Source organism: Leucoraja erinacea, chromosome 13, assembly GCF_028641065.1.
Source record: "Leucoraja erinacea ecotype New England chromosome 13, Leri_hhj_1, whole genome shotgun sequence".
Taxonomy (NCBI): Eukaryota; Metazoa; Chordata; class Chondrichthyes; order Rajiformes; family Rajidae; genus Leucoraja; species Leucoraja erinaceus.
In genome coordinates this window covers 25,612,419-25,624,518 of record NC_073389.1, presented here as the reverse complement: position 1 = coordinate 25,624,518, position 12,100 = coordinate 25,612,419, and the positions used below count along the sequence as shown (strand labels likewise).

The following is a 12,100-nucleotide window of genomic DNA, read 5'->3' as shown; positions in this document are numbered from 1 at the left end:
TCTACTGCTCTTATTTTCCTTCCTCTATTTGCACTGCTCGTGATGTATCATGCTGATGGCGGTGCTGGCTCGAAGGGCAGAATGGCCTATTCCTGCACCTATTGTCTATTGTCTATTGACCACGGTGCCCTTCCAACCTAGTCCATTTGCCTGCATTTGACCCGTATCTCTCTAAACCTTTCCTTTCCATATACGTCCAAATGTCTTAAATCCTCAATGTGAAAAAGCTGCCCTTCAGTTTCCTTTTAAATTTTTTTCTCTCACCGTAAGCCTACAGCCTCTAGTTCTTGATTCCTCTACCCTGAGAAAAAAGACATTCATCCTATCTATTCCCCTCATGGTTTTGTGCACATTGATAAGACCAGCAAACCCACCCTCTGTTAAATTGTACCTCATTATTTGCATCTGGACAATCTTGACGGAAATTCACACAAATCCCCTTTTCTGCTTTTTACTCCTTCCTGTCTTCAGCTTAATGCATATTTGTTTCCTCATTTTCCTAGTTGTGATGTTCATTAATCTGAAACATTAACTCAGTTTCTTTCCCCAATGGAGAGGTTGCACCTGCTAACTGTTTTCAGCGTTTTCTGTTCTATTTCTATTCCTATGTAGTTTTCGCTTTTTGGTTACAGTTTTCAGGTTGAACTGATTGAGTCTTTGTGTCAGCATGAGATACTGACCCTTTTACTTAGAGTAAATGGTGAAAATGTCAAATAACTTATTGCACGCAACAAATGAAATAGCCTCATTACAAATTTACTCCATTCAGTGCTTTTTTGGGATTGTACGGGAATGTTAATTTATGCTTGTTAGTTATTAGTTTATTAAATTAAAAATTGATTGGAGAGGAGAAGGAAGAGGGACTGTGTTGAATACTTTTGTAACTTTGTTGGTGCCCTTTACGTGGCGACTCTATGCATACTTGTGTACTGTATAAAAAAAACAAAGAATTTCACTGCACCACATACATGTGACAATAAAGTATCAATCAAATCAAACAGTAGAGGGGGATATCTTAATGGAAAAAATTGTTGATAAATGGAGTCTAATTTTTAATTGATACACTACACCTTTTTACCTCCAACAAAGTACTGATTCCAGATATGCCAGAGAAGGTTTTTCAGTACAAATTGGTCAGCGGAAACCTAATTTAAATGTGTGCAAGTCTTTTGCTTTTCAGTGGCAAAAATATGCTTATTCCCGCTTATTCCAGATCCCCAGTGGTAAACATATGCCAAGTTGTGACAGGTTTTTCTCTTTTTATACCGCCCAAATGCCTCTCAAAGCTTCAAAGGGAATACATTTATGACAACTTAAAAAAAAAATGGAGTCCCTCTATACCTCAGGTTTGACAGCTATTTTGTTTCACACATTGCTACTATTCCCTCCATTCCTTCTTGCTTTATTTGGGTAGAACCTGCTAACTATGTTTTCACTTGCTGGATCAAGACCTCATTCTGTGGAGGGCAGGTTTATATTTTACTAGACTAAGTGGGACCCATTGGGTCCCAGTCTCACAGGAGGCCTGGTCCCCCAACGGTCTCCACCCCCGGGCTGGGCTGGGTCTCCCACGCTGGGCTGGGCAAGGTCTCCAACGCTGGGCTGGGTCGGGTCTCTGATGCGGGGCTGCTTGGGGTGGGGCTGCTTTGGGTCCCTCCGAAAGTGCGGTTGGAAACCTCCGCCGGCCATCCTCAGCTCCAGTAAAGACATGATGGCGCAGGAAGGGGTGGACCGTCCCACCGAGTGACAGGGGAAGAGACTAATCCACATGGCATTGACTGGCAGGAGAAGAGATCGATCTGCGCACGTGCGGTTATTAAGATTTTTAAACCTCGCTAACTTTTACAACATTCAACCGATTGGAATGAAACTTATTGCAATCGCAGCACAGGAGAACGGGGAGGGAACTGCAGTTTTTTGAGTTTTCCACCACCTTCACCAGGATCCTACCCACCAATTACATCATCCCATCACCACTCCTTTCCTGAGAAACCACTCTATCCATAACTCCTTGGTTTCCTTTCACATCCCCATCTAATGTTCCCCCCTCTCCCTTCCCCATGCCTTCCCAGGCACTTTCTCCTGCATCTGCAGGAGATTTGACACATGTCCCTACATCTCTTCTTTGACTTCCATTCAGAGACCCCAACAGCCTTTATGGTTTAGACAGAGGTCATTGTGCCCCTCTTCCAACCTTGCCTACCTCATTCAGTGCTCCCAAAGTGGCCTCCTCTACATCGTCGAGACCAAGCGTAATCTAGGCAACTGTTTTGCAGATTACCTGTGCTCGATCCACCACGGCTTGCTGGATCTCCCAGTTGCTAACCGTTTTAACTCTCCCTCTCATTCCAATACTGATGTTTATGTCATGAGACTCCACCATTGTCAGAGTGAGGCCACACACAAACTTGACAAAAGCACCTCGAGTTCTGCTTGGGCAGCTTACAACCCAACGCTTACAACCCAACTCTAGTAGGCACATCTTTCTTCTACCACTCCTGTCACTCTGTTCCTTTCCTTTTCCATCCGTTCATCTCCTGCCCTTCCCTACTTTGTCCCGTTTCCCCTTTATCTCCCTATTATCCCCTTTTCACTCCTCCTCCTCTTTCCTTATCCTTCTCACTTCTAGCTTTGTCATTTTCTCCATCCATCAACTAGTCACCCATCCCTCACCTGCATCCACTTATCACTTGTCAGACTTGTTCCACTCCCACCTCTCTTTAACCACCCCCCCCCCCCCCCCCCGTGATGAAATGTATAACAAATGACTTGTTAATTTAGTTTCTGGGTGGGACACTTGTTGGCCTCCTACTTTACAATTCTAATCTATCCCTTTTATTATAAATTAAAAAACGACTATGAGAAAAAGAGTAATTTTCAGATGTTGAAAATTCAGATGTTGAAAATTTGACGAACATTAGACTCTGAACAGTTCTAACAATCGGACACTCTGTGTCTCTCTTTTACATCGCAGAGTTGCCTCTTGGTACTCTGAGTGCTTGCATTTTCAATTTACAGTATCTACAGAATTTTATTTTCAATCAAGGGTCCTATTTAGAATGTGAAACGTTTACTATTTAGATTTGCAGTGTTCGCTAATATCCTAGAAATCACGATCAAAACAGCCTTCAAGGATGCTGATGTTAATTATATCTTGCTGGCCATTCTGTACCTAATAACGTGCACTAGTCTGCCAGTGATTGAATCTATATTGGATTTGTCTTGAGGCGGTTGTACATTTCATGACACTGAAATCCCGCCTCTGCCTCCGTCTACTGTTAGCAGTAATTTATAAAAGATGTATTTCTGAATTGTGCTGCTCTTCCGCCTGTAGGTATTTGAGTTTTGAGCTACATTTAGGTGAAGAGATCTGTGCTGGATGAGATGTAGCAGGATGATAGCCTTGGATACTGCAGTTCTCACTGAATTCTGCACACGGCTGTAGTGCCTTCAGTTGATCCTGCCATGTAAGGCATGTTGAGCTGAATTAAATCAATATTTAGCATCTAGTACCTAACATAGCGGGAACACCATCACAGTGCCACCAGCTTTCTAATTTCCTCTGCTATCCAGGAGGAGATGTGGCCTCAGTTATATCAGGAAGGAGGAACTGCCATGGATCTGAAACTCATCCTGGTCATGTGCAAAAATGTAATATCGGAACAGCAGGGGTAGAACTGACAGAAAGGACGAGTACCGTTACACTTGCATGATGAGCTGAGAAGCTGAGGAAGAATTCTAATAATCTGAAAGATATCAACAAAAGTGCAGCAATATATGGATGAATTTATAATTCTTACCATATGCTTGACTACAGAAGATGCATCATTACAGAGTAGTGTTTTGCTGGGACTTTTTTGTTTGATTAATGCATACGTTGATTCTCTGACATACCACTGCAGGATTACAAGCCCCATCTCCAGGCAATACTGTGATTCAACATTTTGCACCATGGATTTATTCAGTTGCTCATTTGTAACCTAAAACATGCAAAGAAGCTGCTTGGCTGGACTGCAAAAAAGTTGCAACTACTTATCAAGGTGGTTCATTGTATTTTTATGCATAAATAAAGGAAACATCCCATCCTCGGACAGTTTGGCCAGTACAAGGTTGACTTTTAACATCCTTCTGAATGATTTGCAATCCACCTAGCCAGAAATAGAAAGATTAAAATCTGGTGTACCTCGCTAATCTGAATATCATAAACAGCTAGTCAGCTGTCCTGTAAAATCCTACTTGTTAATCCTCAGAAAATGATCCCAATATTGGGAGGCTTATCCTGCAGACTGGAGGATTATAATGCCCCTGTCCCACTTAAGAAACCTGAAAGGAAACCTCTGGAGACTTTGTGCCCCACCCAAGGTTTCTGTGCGGTTCCCAGAGGTTTTTGTCAATCTCCCTACCTGCTTCCACTACCTGTAACCACCTGCAACCTCCGGGAACCGCACGGAAACCTTGGGTGGGGCACAAAGTCTCCAGAGGTTTCCATTCAGGTTTCCTAAGTGGGACAGGGGCATAAAACTGGAGGTGAGCTTAAGGTGTCGGGGAGAGATTTAAGAGAGGCCTTGGGCAATTATTTTACCGAGTGGGTAGGTAGTTCATAAGATGGAATGAACTGCCAGAGGAAGTTTTGGAGAGCTAGTGGACAAATGTAATTAGCCCAAAATGTCTACATGGCCAAGGTGGGCTGAAGGGCCTGTTTTCATGCTGCACAGCTCTCTGACGTTGACTCTATGACTAGTCAAATAACAACTTGACTAATAATGATTCTGAGACCATGTATGACCTTCTGTAGACTAGACCGCTTCATCACCAAGCCTGGCTGCCTTGAGCAACTGGCCGAAGAGATGCACCAGGGGTGAAACACAGTGGTATACCAGAATCTCCCTGATTGGCTTGAGTCTTTGAACAGCTGTAGGCTAGGAAGCTTCACACGGTCTACCCCCTACTCTCCCTCCGTCAGCACTGAGGGCAGGAACAGCACCACATATTCCCTTCACCACGAGTGACCTGATATTACCGCATGTAGTTAAGTTGATTGGATCATCCCACTTGTTTGTGACAGATGGCAGCTGGTAGAAGGGGCCAATGCATGCACTCTTTGCGTTGAGGCCTTCCTCCTTCACATTTCATGGCACTACCAAATTGGAAAGTGGGCATCTGTGAGGTGCTGTGACTCATGGACAAGTGCTGAGTAATTTAGCACCACCTTCTGTAACGTGCAGATGTCACACAGTCTTGCTTAGAAAAGCAAAATAATTTGCAAGCTGACACTCGGAAATAAAATAAGAAATGTTTGGTAGTTCAGGAAGCAACTATGAAAAGAGAAATAGTTAATGATTAAGTAAGCTGACCCTGAATCAGAATACTGTACCTCCAAGTCGGGAAACTCACCCAAGTGCAGAGAAGAAAATAAAGGGTCATGCCAGGTTGCAAAACCAGAAAAAACGGTCTTCTTCTGGGGAAAGTTACGTGGCTACAGAACCACAGAAGCATCAGGTAATAGATGGAACCCACAAGTCCTGCAACTAGCAGATGAGGCTAAAACGCTGCAATCTTGCCGCAACTACCTGATGGAGAAGATGGTGGATATGAAGGAGCAGGTTCTACAAGCACTAGCATCCTCAGTGGTGGAGCGGAACATGCGAGTACGGTAGGTTGATGGATGCCAGGAGTGTGGTGGGATGAGTTGTGTGGATCATGCTGCTCCAGCTCCACAGAACTTGAATTTCAATAAAACACAAATATAGATTTTTTTTAAAGCAGCCGGCAGTGTTTCCTTCAAATATCACTCATTAGCTTTTCAGCACCAATTATCAATGATTGAAATATGCTTCAGTTATTCCGGAGAAACTAGCATCCTTAAGATGCTTTCTCGTTTCTGCCTCCTTCAGTTAAGCACTATCCTTGGACATCCGGAGGCTTCTGCCATGAAGCTTGACATCAGCTGGATGTACGCTGCCCACTCTTTGATTTTTTTATTTATTGCCTAAAGACAATATAATACAGATCAGAAACTCAGCATTCTGTTCCGCATTACTGCTTATAACCAGCTCCACAAGATTCGCACAGCATGGATTCCAATAAAAAATACAGGTCATTTTCTTGAAATGCACAAAAGCTGTTCTTTGTCAGTCACTGACCATTTGATTAAAAAAATTACTTCTGCTTAATTTGCAGTTAGAAAAACAAGTGAAGCTACCTCCAACACACTAAGCTAAAGCAATCACTGACAATAGGCAAATGGCAAACAGATAACATAATCCCTCTTTCTCCTATCCATGAGAAATCAAACATTCTGCTATCAGAGACGCCTCCAGATTGTCGTGAAACCATGACATTACACTCGGTGATCCATTCAGAAACAACTGCACACACAAAATAATAGCACAGGATTAATTATTTCAGAAATGATTTTGTGAAAAATAATGTTTACTTTTTAATAATTAAGAGTGGACAAAAACAGCAAATGCTTGAAAAGCTTGAACTGATCAAATAATCCGCACTAGAAACATAAAACTGTCATACTTGGGAACGTTAAATGTTATATAAATAGTGGAGCTGAAAGAAAGGTAAATAATAATTTTGAATACTGTATGGAATGCAAACAGATTTCATTTTCCAAATAATAATTACTGAACTAGAAAGGTAATCTCTAATGGTGGGAAAGGGTCTGATGCTGGTTTTATTTCTGAAGCTACAAAATGCAATCCCCAGCCACTAGAAAAGGGAGCTGTTTGGTAAAGGATTAGCCAGCTAACCCACACAGACAGCTCAATTGTTAATTATTTTATTTTGATAATGATCAGATTAGATTTAATTTATTGGCTGCAGACTGTGTTTCCCAGGGTTCGGGGGTCATGGAGATTAGAGTGAGGTGGGTGGTGTCAGATTCAATGGTAAATGATTTTCATTTCATTCAAATCCTTTGTTCAATGGTTTCAAGAATTTACTGTTTCTGTCCACACCTTTCAATAAAAAAAGATCTGAAAATGCTATTTACAAAATCGGGAGGGCCAAATGTGGTTTTTCACCTTCGCAGTCTCCCCCCAATTCTGTACATCACAACTCACAAGCTTTCCATCAAATTCTGAGCCCAATGTGACTATTTTCTTCCACCATATCCTCTCCCAGTGTCGACTCTCACGTCATCATTGCACCCCACCAACCTCTACTTTCCCCGTTGTACTTTATTTCTCAAAGTTTTCTTGCAAAAATGTCCCTGCCCTCTCCCCATCTCCTCACTAATGATAGAGCCATGTTTTTCACATCAGAAATTATAAATTTAAACAAGTTTCAACATGCCACTTCACAGGCAAAGATATTTACCTTGTAAAATCATGAAGGACTAAATGGCTGAGACAGTCTCGGTGGAGGGAATGGGCAGGCAATGTTTTGGTTTGGGGCCCTTTTGTGTACTCTGTTCATCAGTTCTATTCAAAGCTGCTTGCGTTCAACCCTATCAATCTGAATGAACGCTGGGCATGAGCGGCCTGGAAGTACTTGGAAATGTTTCCGTCATTCGTGTGGAAGGACAGGAATCCGGTTGGGCTTTCACCCCATGAAACGGTCTGGATCAAAAACAAGATTTTCTTCTCTTTCCAAGCCAAGCCAATATAAGTTACCAAATAAAGACTCCAAGTGCTGGAGTAACTCAGCGAGTCAGGCAGCTTCGCTGGAGAACATGGATAGATGATGTTTTGTGTCAGGACCCTTCTTCAGACTGATTGTTGGGGGAAATAAAGCAGGAATAGAGGAAGAACAGGACAGTGTGGCAGATTATAGATGAGTATAGGCGAGGGGGGTTGATGGTTTGGTGAGGCCAGAAATGAAAAGACAGAAGATGTGAGACAAAATGATTGGAGTTTCAAATTGTGAGAGGAAGGAATATAGCTGGAAATGGAGAAATAGGGGCTAGTCCAGCTAGAGGGAGTGGGCAGTGGGGGGGGTGGGGGAGGGGAGGGATGGGGGGAGGGGTGTGATGGAGAAAGGGGTGTGATGGAGAAAGGGGTAAGGGGGTTGTTGTTAGAAATTACTTGAAATAGCATCTGCAGTTCCATGTTTCTACATGGAACTGCAATATAGATACCTTTTGGGATCATGCTGGAGGAATGATGAGATGTTAAAGTGGACAAGGGGGAAATCTTTTAGGACTGAGATGAGAAAAACATTTTTTACACAGAGAGTGGTGAATCTCTGGAATTCTCTGCCACAGAATGTAGTTGAGGCCAGTTCATTGGCCATATTTAAGAGGGAGTTAGATGTGGGGGTCGGGTACGGGTACTTTTCGGCACTGCAAAGGAAACAATCTGCTTTAAGTTTTCTACTTATTTCCTTCCCTATGGCACATTAGCACAGCCTTATGTCAGTGCTAATGCTAAATATATATGACAAAATAAATTCAAGAGCATGCTGTAGTGTGAATAGAAAACATATTAAATGAAATGCAGGTCAGTAAATTTTGATGAACTTTCTAAAACGTTAAAAACCTCCATCGGCCATCCCTCACGAAAAGCAGTCCTGAATGCTAACCCTAACCCTAACCCCAACCCTAACCCTAACCCTCCAAAATGAAGGCGCCGAAACAGCGGCACCGAATGATACTATTCCAAGATGTGGCCCTTGTGACTAAAGGGATCAGGGGGTATGGAGAGAAGGCACGTACAGGATACTGAGTTGAATGATCAGCCATGATCATATTGAATGGCGGTGCAGACTCGAAGGGCCGAATGGCCTACTCCTGCACCTATTTTCTATGTTTTTATGTATGTTGGGTTTTCACTGGCCAATTTGGGAAGTTTATGATATTCACGCTGAAATGTTGGGTTTCTTTCTATATCTATTTCTTATTGGAAGGATGTACATTTTAAAACCTTTCCCCAAATGGTTGTGAATAGTCGCACATTGACGTTTCAAGAATGGGGAAGTAGATTGTTAATGGCCAAGATTATTGAGGGAAATGGATTAAATGTGAACAAATGGAGTTGAGATGTAGATTAAGCACGATCTGACCAGATGACATGTTTGCCTTTTTCAATTTCTGTTTCCTTTAAAACAACCGATGAATTGTTCTTGAGGCTACTCTGAGTTTGGAAGCAAATGTCTTAAAATAGCATGCACAAATACAAAGAGGATTACATATAAATTAGGGGATTCATAGCTCTATACTTGTTACAGATTATAAATAAGCATGATAGATATAGCTAAATAAAGATCAAGAACACTGGCCAGGAGAGGATTTTCTTTTTTTATGTAAAAGATATCATAGTTGAACTTGAATTTAGTATCGTACAGGGTAGGTGGATCTATTATTGATTTCGGACAAAGATTAATAATGGAAGAAGCAAGTTGTTGGCATCTGTTCCAGGACATCCAACAAGAGGGTAGGGGAGTCCTGAATGTGAATATAACTGACCTGGGAAATTCTAATTATTTTAATAATAATTACATTTTAATGAAATTAATCAAAAATATTTGACCAATAATTTTCATATTCTTTAGAATGATTTTGAATATGAAAATCCCTTTGCATCTCGCTGCACCTTGACTGTTGTCTAACCTAGATGGATAAGAACCAAGAAGAGGGGGCAGCCTGGGAGCTCCTGGAAGCAGTATCGCTGTGAGCAGTTTTGGAACTCCTCAGAAACATTAATCATCAGATGTGCAGAACTGGTGTCAGAGAAATACAAAGAGAATTTGGGAGTAAAGTAATTAATAAAGAATTTCATTCTGGAAAAACAAGGGAAAAGATGAAAGGACTAGTGTGCTATCTTTGTGTATACAATCCAATAGTTGCAATGTGAGCGGGGCAATGGGATGGTGCCAGGTGGCACAATGGAGGAAAGCAACAGCACAGATTATATGGGCTGAATGGCCTTACTCCATACAATAATCAATCCTTTATTCTGCAGCAATTTCCCTATCGGTGAAAGGTGTTTGAATTTGGTCTTTTGACTCATGATGACTATTTGGAGGGCCAGAGGCAAGGCCCACTATGGCAGGAGTTCCCATTCCTCGGGGCATTGTATATCTGGGAAAAGGAGCCAGTTCCGGTCAACAAATAGGAAAAGCAAGGTTCTTCTGCAGAGGGAAGCACCCTGAATTCTGAAAAGATACCAGATGTTAAGAAAGCAGACCATCTCATTATCACACAGATCCTTTAAACTTTCCCCCCCTCTGAGTTTAAAGCTATGCCCTCTAGTCTTTGACATTTCTTCCCCTGGAAAAGGGTTCTGATTGTCAACTCTATGTCTCTCATAACTTTACATACTTCTATTTGGTCTCTTCTCAGCCTCTGAGTAGCCATTCGGCCCTTCGAGAGCACCGCCAAATAGGATCATGGCTGATCAAACTCAGTATCCCGTACCAACTTCTCCTCCATACGTTAACAAGGGCCACATCTAACTCCCTCTAATATAGCCAGAACTGGCCTCAACTTCTGGCAAGACCAGAGATTCACCACACTCTGTGTGCAAAAAGTTATTCCATCTTTTTACAGGAGCCCCCTTGGAAGCTGTGCCCCTTGGCATTAACTGTGTCCTTTCCAACCCCTTAAGAATTTTGTGAGTTTCTATAAGCTTACTCCTAAATTCCAACTACCAATAATGCAAAGACACCTGACATCCCAGGATTTGTTCAGATTCTAAATAATGCTCTTCCTCTCTGCCAAAACTTAAGTCTCACCAACCCTGTACAACTCTAAACCTCCCTGCTACTCATTTAATGAAAGCTCATACCATTCGTTTCTTATCTGCCTGCTGCAATGCTACCTTCAATGACTGGTGTACATGCCTCCTTTTTCCCCCTTTCACATCTCTTTTTAATATGATCCCAGCTGCCAGCATAACCTCACATTTATCCTTCAGATCAAAGCCTCAAGCATCTAGGCAGTTCACTGCTGCCAGCCTTGCCCTTCACTCTAATAGGGACATGCAGATCTTCAACTCTTGCTCTATCACCTTTGAAAACTCCACTTAGAAACATAGAAACAGTGAAAAACCAACATACATAAAAACATAGAGAATAGGTGCAGGAGTAGGCCATTCGGCCCTTCGAGACTGCACCGCCATTCAATATGATCATGGCTGATCATCCAACTCAGTATCCTGTACCTGCCTTCTCTCCATACCCCCTGACCCCCTTAGCCACAAGGGCCACGTCTAACTCCCTCTTAAATATAGCCAATTAACTGGCCTCAACTACCTTCTGTGGCAGAGCGTTCCAGAGACTCACTAGTCTCTGTGTGAAAAATGTTTTTCTCATCTCGGTCCTAAAAGATTTCCCCTTTATCCTTAAACTGTGACCCCTTGTCCTGGACTGCCCAACATCGGGAACAATCTTCCTGCTTCTAGCCTGTCCAACCCCCTAAGAATTTTGCAAGAATTTTGCAAGTTTCTATAAGATCCCCCCTCAATCTTCTAAATTCTAGCGAGTACAAGCCAAGTCTATCCAGTCTTTCTTCATATGAAAGTCCTGACATCCCAGGAATCAGTCTGATGAACCTTCTCTGCACTCCCTCTAAGGCAAGAATGTCTTTCCTCAGACTTGGAGACCAAAACTGTACGCAATACTCCAGGTGTGGTCTCACCAATACCCTGTACAACTGCAGTAGAACCTCCCTGCTCCTTGTCCTTTGTCCCTTTGCCCACAAGCAACCTACTCCAATCAACCTTTGCAAACTCACATTGAAAACAGTCAAAATTCACCATGTTAAAATAGAATTTTAACTTGTGGAACAGTTCTGTCCTTTTCCATACCTATTTTTAAAACTAATAGAATGATGGTCACTGGTCCCAATGAGCACCCCATCCTCCTCCTCCCTCCTCCCCCCTCAGTCATTTTCCCTACATATTTTCCAAAATTAGGTCAAGTCAGAAGAGTCCTCCGCATATTGCCAGAGGTAGAAAATTTAGAAGAATGCACAGATAGACTGGTGAAATGGCAGGAACATAGTAATGCATAGGACATTTTGCTATGGAGAATGAGGAGTCAATTTTACCCAAGTGGTACAGTTCTGCAGGGGCGCAGGAACAGAGACTGGGGTTGTGCATGATTAAGTGTATGGTGGCAGCACATATTAAGTAGAATAAGGAATACATAG

The 12,100-nt window shown here is 42.3% G+C and overlaps 1 protein-coding gene across 1 annotated transcript in view; it reads left to right on the top strand.

Moving 5' to 3' along the window:
* Positions 1-12,100, top strand: part of mao (monoamine oxidase) — a 112,990-nt gene that overhangs the window by 43,923 nt on the left and 56,967 nt on the right. The gene's annotated exons all lie outside the window — the stretch shown is intronic.